A 12,553-nucleotide genomic window follows, 5' to 3' on the forward strand; every position below is an offset into this window, starting at 1 on the left:
GAAGCACTGCTTGGGTTGTGCTAATCACAGGCTGGAACTAAGCCTCAGGAACTGGAGAAAAAGCTCTGGCACCCACAGGGCCACACGCTGCTGGTGGTCTAATAGTTCGACACGGATCAGACCCGCCGAGATGCACACAAGCTGCGCAGAGTGCATCTCTGGCAAGCCTTATCAGCGCTGAGTTCATTCAGAAAAAATACAGTTCAATCACTCACGTTCAGTGTAGAGTAAACCATACACCCAGTGTTTAATAATTCAAGAGCTGAGAAAAATAATTATAAATATTTAAAGCCTCTGGAGCTGTGATGCTTTTGGAATGGTGGTAGCACTGCGCCCCTTTGCTTTGCCGATACTTCCTTCCCCTTCACCAACCCGCCCTCCAAACATGGCTTTTAGCTCTTACGACAACAGGAGGCATTGCTGCAACCAGCCCTGTGGACCTGGGAAGCATTTTCCTTTTGCCTTAAGAAACAGAATTACATCTGGAATGGTTTGAGACCTGAAGGTTTCAGCAAGGATAATGGGCGTTCATTCTGCGGAATGCAAGCTGTACGTAAATGGTGTCTTTCCTCTGTTGTAACTCCTAGGGCCACAGACTAGGACCCCTGGGCTCTGCTGTTTCCTTTCCCATGGATCTGCTGCGCAGTGCACTTCACCAAATCTGCTCTGTCTGCGGCGTGTAGGAATTCCCAGGCACTTGTGAAGAGCCGCCAGCCACAGGCTCCGTCCCTCCTGCCTCCTCGGGGCTTGCCCTGTGTGAGGATGAGCTGCCCACGATCAGGAGAGGGCAGGGAGCCGGGACAGCCCCTGCGGGGAGGCAGTGGGTCCACACCCCCACCCGTGCTAAACCTCACTACAATCTTTTTTTGTCACTGTCTTAACAGTGACATGCAGCGGCAGCATCATGCAGTGGTGGTTTAGGAGAACAATATCATGGCAAACAAGAACACCATGAGCTACTACCAAGAAGATACCAACAAGACAAGAATATTCAGTTATTTTACATTGTAAAACAGACAAAAAGTTCTCTACCCTTTAAAGGACGCTGAGCTGCTCCTACACTGCCCTTTCCAGCAGGGCCCGGGTGAACCATAACATGGAAAAACTGCTCCTCCAGGTGAAGTTCACTGTGTGGGTGCAGGCCTGCCTTTCCCAGGTCTCAAAAATGGTTGTATCAAATGTACACAAGCTTCAGGAAAATAACAGCTTTGGTACAAAGAGTCACCAACACTCAGCTGCACCGGGAGGTGGGAATCTCCTGTCCTTGTCCTTCAGGCTCTGGCCTGAGCAAGCATCAGCGTGGCTGTGAATGCTCCCACTCGTTCTGCTGCCGGCCCCGTGGCTGGCGGCGCGGTCAGACCCCGATGCGCGCGCCTCAGGGGTGCAGCAGGGGGTTGGTGAGTACCACTGGGAACAGAGGCGGACCCAGGCAGGGCTATGGAAGGTTGGAGAGAAAGGCAGCGGAACAGGCGGCGCTGCTCAGGACTTCAGCCGTGACTTGACCTTCATCACTTTAACTCCTTCAGCCGTCTTTGACAAGCGGGATTGATTGGGTTCGCACGGTGAAGCAGGAACTCCCGGGCTGGCATTTCTAAGGAACTCGCGGCTGAACAAGTGCTGACGGCAGCCCGGCTCGGAGGAGCGCTGCCCGCCTCCGCCTGAGCTCCCCGCAGCGATGCGCGACCCAGCCCGCGGCCTCTGCCAGCCCTCCCACGGCCCCAGCGGGCACCGGCTGTGCACGGGCAGCAGAGCGGGGCAGCCCGGGTGGGCGCAGGCAGGAGGGGTTAATCCTCTTCTGCGGTGTGGGCTGTGTGAGGATAAATGGGGACAAAATTGCCGCTTAGTCAGAATTCCCCCTGCATCTACGTCGAAAGTCTCTCATGTCCTCATTTAATGGATGACTATGGTCACATCAGTGCAAACCCTGAAATGTCAGTGATTCCTGAAAATTTTGCCATCCTCTGGTGAAAGACAAGCCCGAGCTATTGACTGGAAAGCACGGAGAAGAGGACCCAAGGTGAGTTTGGACAGAGAGGAAATTTACCGGCTTTAAGATGGGAAGATAACTGTGCTAAAAGGGTACGGCACAAAGTGAGATTGTGGGGCCCAAAACCTTTGCTCAAGCAACAACAAATTGCTGTTCAGTAGGAAAAAGTTTCTTCCTCTCACCAGATCTGATTGCGTAATCCAATTAAAAGCAGCGTGTTTTCTCCTTTCTGATTAGCACTAGCCAGCCAGCATGCAAATGCCACCAGCCCCACACTTCATCATTTCCCAGTCTAATTACTGGTGAAGAAGGCTGGGGATGAGCAACAAAATTGAGTGTGTTATTGACTGCTGCGCTCTTCGCCTGCTCCACATACAGGACAAAGTTTAGACATTAATCCTCCAGGCACTGGAGGTCTCCTCCAGCTTGTCACCAAATCAAATATCGCTCATATAACTTATTTAACTTGACATTTGGTTACAGCAGCCGTGCAAAAGTGTCCAGCTAACGCAGGGGTTTTGTTTTTCTTGCCAACAGAGCTGGTTTTGGTGCAATGAGCTTTCCCAAGGACAAAGGAGTCGGGGAGCCAAGACCAGCGGGAAGCGGTACTCAGGAGGGTGGCAAAGAGGGAGAATACTCCCCAAGCCATGGCATCTCAAGTCCCCGCTGACCGGCATGTCCGGGGCACATCTGCAGCCCCTCTGGCGCGTGTGCGGTCCAGGGTCGTGCCCTGCACCCAGCCCTCACCAGCCCAGCCCTCGGCTGGGTGCGATGCTCAGCCTCGGCTCTTCAGGCTGCCTTAATCCCCGTTCAGAGGCAGGAGCTCTCTGTGCCCCTGCTGCTCTCCGAAATGCCCCCTGCATCCCTCCTGCCTGCTCCTGCTGGGGCTAAGCGTGGATTAGCAGGGATCTTCCCTCTTGCTTGGGAGGATTAAATATGTTATCCCCCTGCAGTCATTATGGATTCAGCTTATGCTTTTCATTGTAAAAAGCAGCTTTCATTTTTGAAATGTCTCTTTTTCAGCCCTTCAGAGAGGGGTTTGGTGCATGCCCTGGGGGAAGCCAGAACCTCTGGAAACCACCTTCTCTCCGCCCCAACACCAGCAAGGGTTTGGGGTAAGGATGGCCTGATCCTGCCTGTGAGGCCACCTTCTGCACAGCACCGCTCTGCTGCAGGGCCGTGCCCCGGCCAGAGCCCCACCGTGGCTCGTAGGCACCAGCCAGGCTGACGAGCAGCCGTAGCATCCAGTGCCCCCACTACCACAAAAAGAAGCCTTTCCCTCCTTTGTGAATGCTTTGGAGGTGGCAGGTTGCAGAAGGGAGCCGCGAGGTGGTGGAACTCAGTGTCTCCATGAGCTCTGTGTGCCGGGGGTACCCTGACAGGATACCTGGGCACGTACCAAAGGCATTGATTTTTACTCCCCAGGACCAGGCTGGGAGCTGTGCGTTAACTGCTGATAAGCGTCTATAAATAGAGGGGAAGTGATTTTCCCTGTGGCTTCTGCTCTGCAGCTGCACGGCCCAGCGGGCAGCGCGCAGCACCATCCCTGCCTGCCCTGCCTCGGTGCCTGCCTGCTCCTGGCAGGACGGGCCATCAGGGCAGAAGCAATGCACCTTAATGAGCAGGGAAGGAGGAGGGAAGTGGTGGTGGAGCTTGGCAGGCATATTCCTGACTGCACAATTAGCAATGAACAACTCCCTAATGATTGTTATAAAGTTTTAAACCAGCTAATGGGTCCTGGGAAGAAGAAGTTCATTGAAAGTACAAAGCATAAAAGAGCAAACACAAGCTGTGGCATTTGAAATGAGAAGGCAGGAACCAGTCTCTCTGCAAGTGATTATGGAATTATAGCGCTGCCGCAGTTATCCGTTAGCCAGGGATGTGCTGGGAATGCAAAGCCGCGGCAGCGCGTACGGCTTCCCAGCGCGGGGGGCTGCCTCGTGCCGGGGGGTGACAGCGCCGGTGAGGAGGGGGGCTGCCCACGGGGGCACGTTCCTGCCAGGCAGACCTGACGCCCCAGGGGGCCAAACCTCCCAGACCTACAGGGGTGCCCTGGGGGGTGCTCTGTGCCTGGGGACGGTGATGAGGGGATGCCGTCCCCGCAGGGCTGGTGCTCGCCTCGTTTGGGGCACAGCTGCTCGGAGAGCAGCACAGTGCTGCCTGCCCTACTCCCCGGCACTGAAGCAGGACCTCTCTCCTCAGCCCAGTGCAGAAGTCGGTGTCACTTCGGCCCACAAATGTTCTCTGGAGTCTGCAGTTTCTGCCGCTCCCATCACAAGCCATCACCTCGTGCACTGCCAAATCACAGCCTGCTATGCCGTGTCCGTATGAGCAGCTTCTTGACCTTTCTTTCCTTCTCAGGCTTCAGGCATGTGTCTTCACCTGCAGACTGGCACCCACACAACCGCACTCCGTCTCCCCACAAGGCTGTAGCCCTGATCTGGTGAGGAAACGTGGCAAAACCCAGTGGTCCAGCAGCCTTGGGGATGGGGGATGGAGTGGGATCCTACCTCACCTCCACTTGCCAGACGGCACAAGGAGTGGGGTGAGAGATGCTCAGTGGTACCCGCAGAAGCCTCCCGGACCCTGCCTTGCCCCGTGCCTGCAGCAGCTGGGGGGCTGGGGTCGCTCCATGGGGCAAGGGAGACGTGGCAATAACCCAGCGTGTGCCAAACCTGCTGGAGGGCTGAAGCAGGGAAGAAGGTTTAAGTGCTTTCATTAGATTAATGTGCTGTGGTATTTTAAATTAGGAAATATTAACGTGGAAATAATAGGTATGTGCATGGGTTATTTTTCATTCCCCTCAGCAGGCCGTAAGAAAAGAGTGGGCTGAGGGAGAGCTGCTGTCAGAGGAGTTTCCACTGCCCCGGGTAAATCCTCCCTCAAGGCCTCGGGGCGAGAGTCGGTAGGCGGGCGGCCAGGGGAGCCAGGCAGAGGTGGAGGCACACGCTGGCACTGGAGGGGCTCTGGGTGGGACACTAGAGTTGGGGGCCAGTGCCTAAGCCGTCACTCCTGCAGCTTAGGAGCCTTCGTGACAGCCTCTGCCTGCCCACAGAGATTCCCTTGCCCCTTGGCAGAGGGTCTCTGGCTGCCCCGGGATCCCGGGCAGTCCCCCCAACACCCTGCCCACCTGCGGGACCGCTGCCAAAGTTTATACTTTCCTCTTCTATTTATGACTTTCATTCCACTTTCTGCTGACTCTCTGATGGCACCGTTCCAATTTAATTAAGTAAATAAATAAAGTGATTAATTTAGATGCATGGACTCTTCTGTGTGAGCCCTGCCAGCACTCCTGGCTGCAGTCTGGGCAGGAGATGCCCCTCTCCAGCCCACCCCACTGTCTCCCCCAGGTCCCCCCCCAGTATCAGGCTGTCTCTCCCATGGGCTCAGCACGGAGCTGGACCCACGGAGACCCACGTGCTCCTGTGGCGTGGCCAGGACCAGCGCGGGTTCAGGACATCCCTCACATGAGTGGCCGTCCAGCATCCCAGGCTCCAACAGCAGATGGAGAAGCTGGACTGGGAGGACAGGAGCAAATAAAGCCAGTTTGTGTCTTTGCAGATACAAAAAAGTCTAAGCAGCATTTTTCCACTTAGCTTTGATGCAGAGCATTTCTTTAATACAATTTAGAGGACAATGTGGAATAACTCTGTTAGTATCTAATTATCTTTGCTATTGACCCAGCACTCCCAAATAGTTCGGCACAGTATGGGATTTTTCCCTTAATGTGTTATTTCCAAGTAGCCATGAAATTGCACAGGATTACAAACTTCCCCACTTTGATGGAAACTCCTTGTACTTGGAAGGTTTCTGTGGGGAATAGAGACAAAATGCTTCAGAGTGTCAGTGAATTAGGAAGAACATTCCTTAGCCCAAAGGGTAAATTCGTTTATTGCCTGCCTGTCATGGCGCTGAAGAGGATGGTCTCTGCAAAGAGCACAAACAGCCCAGGAGTATGGCAAGATATCAGTCTCTGAGGTGCAGGAAAAGAGATAAAGCAGGTATATGGAGATAAAGCTAATTAAATTGAGATTCATGGCTACAAAGACAGACTAAAGAAGGTGCCTTATCTGGTGATTAGGGCAGAGGAGAGGGACTGAGGACACCTGGCTTCTAATCTCAAGCCTCCCCTTAATGTGTTACGCAGCCTAGGGCAAGTCACTTAATTCCCATTTTTGCCATTTAACCCCGCACTAAGATAAACCCATGCTCTGCAGCATTTCTGAAGCTTGGAAATATTTGGAAATGCTTTGAGATCCCACATCATTCTACAAGCAGTGGACAGCCACGACCACTAAGTCCAGCTGTAAGCACATCCCCGTGTGCCCTCGTCCCCCAGCAGCAAACAGGAGCCTCCGCCTCCCGCTCCACCAGTTCTCTGCAGTGAAGAGATTTGGATGTGATGGCTGAGACATCTTGAATTTCTGCACATCCTTGTGCTCTTTCGGCAGCAGAACTCTTAGCTGTGATTGGCAGCTGTGATTTCATCCCAGGGAAGGATAGAGAGGGGAATATGCTTTACAGCTGGGGACAGGCAGTGCGGAGCAAACCCAGACGATGCTCAGTGCAGGCTCAGGCTCATCAGCAGGATTCCAGGGAAAGATGCTGTAATATTTATGATATTAAACAAACCCGGGGCCCACAGCTAGCGGTAAAGGTAGCAAAAAGATCAATACGATGGCTAACGAATACAGAAGGGCAATTTAATTGGGGGTTTTGTTTGATAAATTATTTGTAAAGCTAAACACACAATGAAAGCATTGCAGGCCTGCCTGCTTGGGAGGTAAATGAGTCAGCCGGCACAAATTGAGCCCAGATGATTAATGGTCATAGGCACCATTGTTTGCTAAACTGACAAGTCACTAGGAGTAAAAACAAAGCTGGAATATTTTTAATTGGGTTTTATTTATGGCTTCCTGTTTGGAACTGGTTTGGGAGCAGGTCTTTGTTTGAGCCGGGGACTCGGCGCGCCAGGCCGAGATCAGAGGCGGCGGCGTTGCAGCACATGGCGCAGGGTTCAGCGCCCTGGGGAAGCTGCCTCTCGCATGGGATGCGCCGGGGCACGCGCAGCATCCCCCCGCCCGCGGCATCCCCTCCGCTGCAGCGCCGCCGAGGGCAGAGCCCCTTCCCCCGACCCGGCCTGACGGAGGAACAGGACAAGGTCTGCCCCTGCAAAGCTTAAAATGAAAGTATTATGATCGATTAAGTGAACCTATGTCCCAGTGAGCTTTATGCTCATACAGCTGGATTAGTGCATAATGGACAACAGTATGGATTTACATTTCAAATTAACTTTGGAAAAAGTATAGTAGTCTGTTGATTGCCTAAAATACGTAACAGTTCTTTGGTCTCACACTTAAGCCCATAAAAATGCTGCAGTTACTAAAAAACAGCTACTTTGGGAATCTGAGCCCCACATAAGCCAATTAAATTTAAATACTGACACCATTTCCTTACAACTTTTCCTATCATTTAAAAATTACTCCCATGCAGTTCACCTGACTGGCATTTGAACGGTGGCCGCAGAGGCGCCGGGGTTGGACGGTGTGTGACAGGCAGCCTCATGCTCCCGCACATGGACAGTGCGCGGATAGAGTGATGTTGATTTAGCCAATGATTTTTTAAAAATGCACAAGATTCTTTCTCAGTAAGGGCTAGGCAGAAGACAAGAGATGGCAGCTTTCTGCACCCTGCTTTGCTTATGTCCTGAGCTAGGACAGGCCTCCCTGCTCTGAACCTTAGCCTGTTATTCTAAGTCTTATTTATGTAGATTGATCATGAAAGTGCATGTGATAATGGTGGAGAACTTGTAGGCATAAGCAACGCAGCTGCATTTTCTTTCCTCCTCTCTTTCCCGCAGCAGCCACACCTCCGCATCACAAATCTGTTACTTGGAGTTGAATCTCCATCACCTTCGGCTGCTATTTCTTCTTCACCCTCCTCCTCTCTTCCCCGCGAGCCTCTCGTCCTCATACACGCCAGCGGGGTGCTCTTCAGACACGACCGCACTTTACCGCTTCCCTGGGCGCAGGGTCCAGGCCGTTGTGGTCCCGAGCACATCAAGTTGGGACAGAAAAGCAGTTTTACGTGAGCGCCTGCTGCAGCTACTGGAAGGAGGTCAGCCTGGGACCCGGTAATTGCAGCCAAAGAGTTTGGAACTAATGAAAGAAGTGACGAGGTCTCACAATGACCGAGCCTGAATAGAGTAGTTTCTGGCACACTTTCAAATTGATTTTAAATATGAACTCCCTTTAATCCTCCCTATCTCATTCCCTACATTGCTGATTCCTCATCAAACAGTTTAAATTAATTTGAGCCTGCCGTTCTCTGCCCTGTTATCTTTTCCCCCCTCATTTATGAATTTTAAATCAACTTGTTAACAACCTACTTAGTTGCATAATTTTGCTATAATAATCCATGCCCCTGGCCGATTGCATATTAATTTTGGAGATAACACGCTCTCCAGCTGATGGCACGGCAAGCTCACGGCTGGGCTTTCACTGCCGGTGGCGGCCACAGTGCCAGGAAAATGCCTTTGTACAGACCAGTAGCCCAGTGGCCAACGGGACTTAGGCTAGTGGAGCTTTGCCTCCTGCGGGCTGCTCTCCAGCCCAGCCCATTCCCCACCACGCTGGGGGCTGCAGCTCCCCACATGGCCGGCGCGGGGGGGGACCACGGCTTGGCGCTGCGCAGGGACACCAGGGCATGGGATGTCTCCATTGCGGGGCAGGCAGCCGTGCATCCCTTCTCCTCCGAGCTGGCACACATTATCTCTATTCATCCTCACAGCCCAGGGGCTCTAGAGCAAGCTGTGATGCAGACAAATACTGTTTCCAAGATGGAAATGGAAGATACAATGTATAAATCATTTCCTAAGGGTTATGATAATGGCTTATTGACTAATAGGAGAGGGTAGAGAAAACATGGGAAGCACTGGAGGTCATAAATCCTGTAAATTAGGTAACCCTGTGTGTGCCAAATGATGCGAGCTGTGTGCTCAGGTCTCGCGTGGCAGTGGCAGGATTTCCTGCCTTGCTGAAATTTTAATTCTCACCAGCATCAGGGCCGGGCACAGCACAGCCATCCCCGTCCTGCGGTACAGGGCTCTCGCCCCGAGCTCCCGAGGAACAGCAATGTCAAGTGCCATGAGTTCTTCCCTCGGTTCTGCAGGTGAAGGTCACTTCAATGAGATGCTCAGAGGAGCCCTCGCTCTCAGCTCCTCTGCTTTCTGTCCCGGTGAGGTTTAATTCCCCTCCACTCCCACGCTTTGCTTTCATTCCTCCTTTCTTGTCCCTCTTAAGTCATTGAAAGCAGCACTCCTTTATTTGACCATGCTGTGCATTAATCCTACTTGTTCTACTTCCATGGAGACACGCTGAGAGTGCTGGTACTTATTTTTCCTGCTTTTTGTTGTTTGGGGGTTTTTTAAATTTCATGGCTAAAGAAAAGCTGTCCATCACCTCTAACAACAACAAATTAGCCAAAGGACTGCAATAAGTAGTGTGCTCCAGCGGGCAAGTGTTTTACCTTAACTATAGCATGTACCCTCCCTTTTTGAAGACCTGGAGGCTCTCGGCTGCCTGTGACAGCGCACGACCAGCATCGCCGGCCCCAGCCCTCGCCCCGGGGGCTGCCCCGGCCCATCCTGCCCCGCCGGAGCTGCTGCTCAGCGCCAGGGCCTCGGTGGTTCCCGGCTCTGCGGCCCCCGGGGCCACCAGCGCGGCCGGGGAAGCGGCGCCCGGTGCGGGGCGTCCCGCAGCCTGCGCCAGCCGCACAGTGCCCTCTTGCGACTCCGCCGGGCAGGGCTGCGGGCAGCGGCGACGGAGAGGAGCGGGGGTCGCCTTGGCCCGGCCCCCGCTGCCGGGGGCTCCCCCGCCCAGCCCCCCCGGGGAGAAGGGGAGGCTGAGACAGGAGTTAGAGCAAAGTGGGGATGAAGGGACCGAGGCAGGGGCTGAGCTCCCGCGTGCCCTGGCCGGTCCCCGCCCGGCCCCCGGCTCCATCCATCCAGCACCCACCTGGACAGTCGACACAGCCAACGACACCTTTTCCTTTCCCCCGCCGAGCTGAAAAGCAGGTGGCCGATGCAGGAACTGTTCGCTTTGCCATTAATGTGGCGATGTCATCAAGGAGCAGTTTTGGGGGGAGCGTGTCTTGTGTCCTTGTTACCTCTTACCCCGGTGCTGCGGAGATGCTCCTCTGCCCACCTGCGCAGTGCCCTGCCCGTCAGCGGCACCAACCAGCCCCAGGCACCATCCTCGGACTCCCTCGATAATTAGCACTAACAGGCTTCCCTGGGTGCGGAGCGACGGGCAGGAGATACACCGGTGACAAAGGGAGCAGAGATGCAGGGCGGTAGGTCGAGCGTTGGGGCAGGGTGACGGCCGCGATGGGCTCTGCACCCACAGCCGTGGCAGGAACATCCGCGGGCTGGCAGCCGGGGTGCGCAGCTGTCCCAAACTGCTGCTGGTCTCCCACGCAGCCGCCTCATAAATGCACGAGCACGTGTTTCCCACGAATGAGCAGCTCTTCAGCCCCTGGCACAAGTGCCCAGAGGGGACAGGTCTGCCGCTGCTTCCAGGCAATACCCCCAGCCCATTCAGTCCATCCCGCTGCTTCCCCTGGTCATGGGATGGGGGAATGGGGCCCTTCACCCCGCCGCACCCTTCGGGCTGCACTCGGGGAAGCTGTGGGTGCACGGCCAGCACCCCGGCGTACCACAGGGAGAAAAGCAAGCCAGAGCCATTCCTGCTATGGCGGTGTCCTTGCAAAACAGGGGCTTCTGACCCTGCTGGGTCATAAAATGAGGCACCATTAATGCCTGGGAGAAATGGTGCCTGGCCACAGGGAAGGGAAGCGCTATGGGCTGCAGCCACCCGCGGTGACTGTCAGTGCCTTGTCCAGGAGATTATAATGTGCATTCAGAAACCATTATAAATAATTAGTAAGCTGGTATTCCAGGGTGATATCCCATAATTAAACATAATGATTTCATAGTGTTTGGCTGAGCAAGAACCAGACATTTTAAGATAATGGCTTGCTTTGCCTTTTATTTGGTGTGTAGTAGATCCCCATATGGTCTCAAAAGCAGTTATTAGCACAAGTGTATTTCATAATTGGGTTTGCTCTGACTTGTATGCTATTCATTACATACTTAAAGTCAAACCTGATAAGATCTCATTTTTAGGCCAGGACAAAACTGTAGCTTCAACTAATGGGAGCACTTACCGGTTTTGACACAAGACGTGTCACGGAGCAATAACGGCTGCCCCAGTATCTGCCGCCTGCCTCCAAAAGCTGGGGCCAACTCGCAGCGCCCGGCGCGGGACAGCACAGACCCAGGGCTGCCGCAGGGAAGGCTTCAAAGGCAGCACCGCACCTTCGAAAGCAGCAACGGCCAAGGCTGAGCCCTGGGAAACGCGGCCACTGAGCAGCACCTCGTCCCAGTGGTGACGCCGAGTGGTCCCAGGCGCCCCGAGTGGCGGGCAGTGCCGACAGGGACCCTGGTTCCCAGCGAGGCTTCGCTCCCACCTGTGTGGGCTGGGACCAGCTCTGGGTCCTGGCTGCGGCTGAGCAAATCGCCCCATTTTACTGTTCCTTCTCTTTGTGTGGGAATAAACTTGGACGAGAAGTTCCTAAATTGTTTTATAGACATTTTCAGCTGTTCCCTGAGCATCTCCGTGCAATCAGGCCAGCACAGGCTGTTCAGAGCTGCTGGTTTCGGAGCCACAGGGCTGCGCATTTGGTGAGGATGCACTTTGGGGCGGGGGCTGATGCAGTGTAAATGTGTCTGTACATCACAGTTGGGCTCAGAGCTGGGGCTGCCTGAGTGCCTTTGCTGGACTCTGGGACTGCGGCCACATGTGACTTTTCCCCCTTCAGGGTTCCAGAGGGATAGAAATGGTTTGAGACAGTGCCTGGCGTCAGGCCAGGGTTTGTGCCAGGACTTGGTGTCCTGACTGGCTTCTCAGCCGGTTCCTAAGCTTGGGGCTGATCTGATGTAGTAGAAGTTGTTCTGGGTGAAACCAAGTGTTTTATTTTAAAATGTTACTAAGGTATTAGTCCCTTACTGCTCTGCTCCCTACTCCTGCTCTGGCGCCAGCACCAGCACCAGCTGTGAAGTCCTGCACAGCCCCACAAGGGATTCCCAGCCTTGCTGGGAGCCCAGCGCTGCTCTCGGCTCTGCCCAGGCTACACTCTGGCTGGCAAACAGCTCCAAAGCCTGCTGGGTGCCCCTCGGGCTGCTCCAACCACCCCGCTGCCCTGCCACGGGCACCGGTGCCAGGCTGCACGTATGTGCTGGGCAGAGCTGCGGCCCCGCAGGTGGGGATGCCTGGTGATGTTCCTGCAGCGCCCGCTGACGGTGCAGGACCAAGCTCTCCGCCAGCAGCTTTCCCTCCTGCTCTGGTGAGCTCGGGTGGATCAAGGGATTAACCTCTGGGACGTCTCTGGGAAGGGGATAATCACCAGCCCGTTTGCTGCAGTCTCAGTTGAAAGCCAGGTAAATCTGCTCCCTCCATGCAGATAAAAGCAATGAAGATATCAGAGATGTGACACAACGCAGTGTGG

This window comes from Phalacrocorax aristotelis, chromosome 21 (genome assembly GCF_949628215.1).
Source record: "Phalacrocorax aristotelis chromosome 21, bGulAri2.1, whole genome shotgun sequence".
NCBI lineage: Eukaryota > Metazoa > Chordata > Aves > Suliformes > Phalacrocoracidae > Phalacrocorax > Phalacrocorax aristotelis.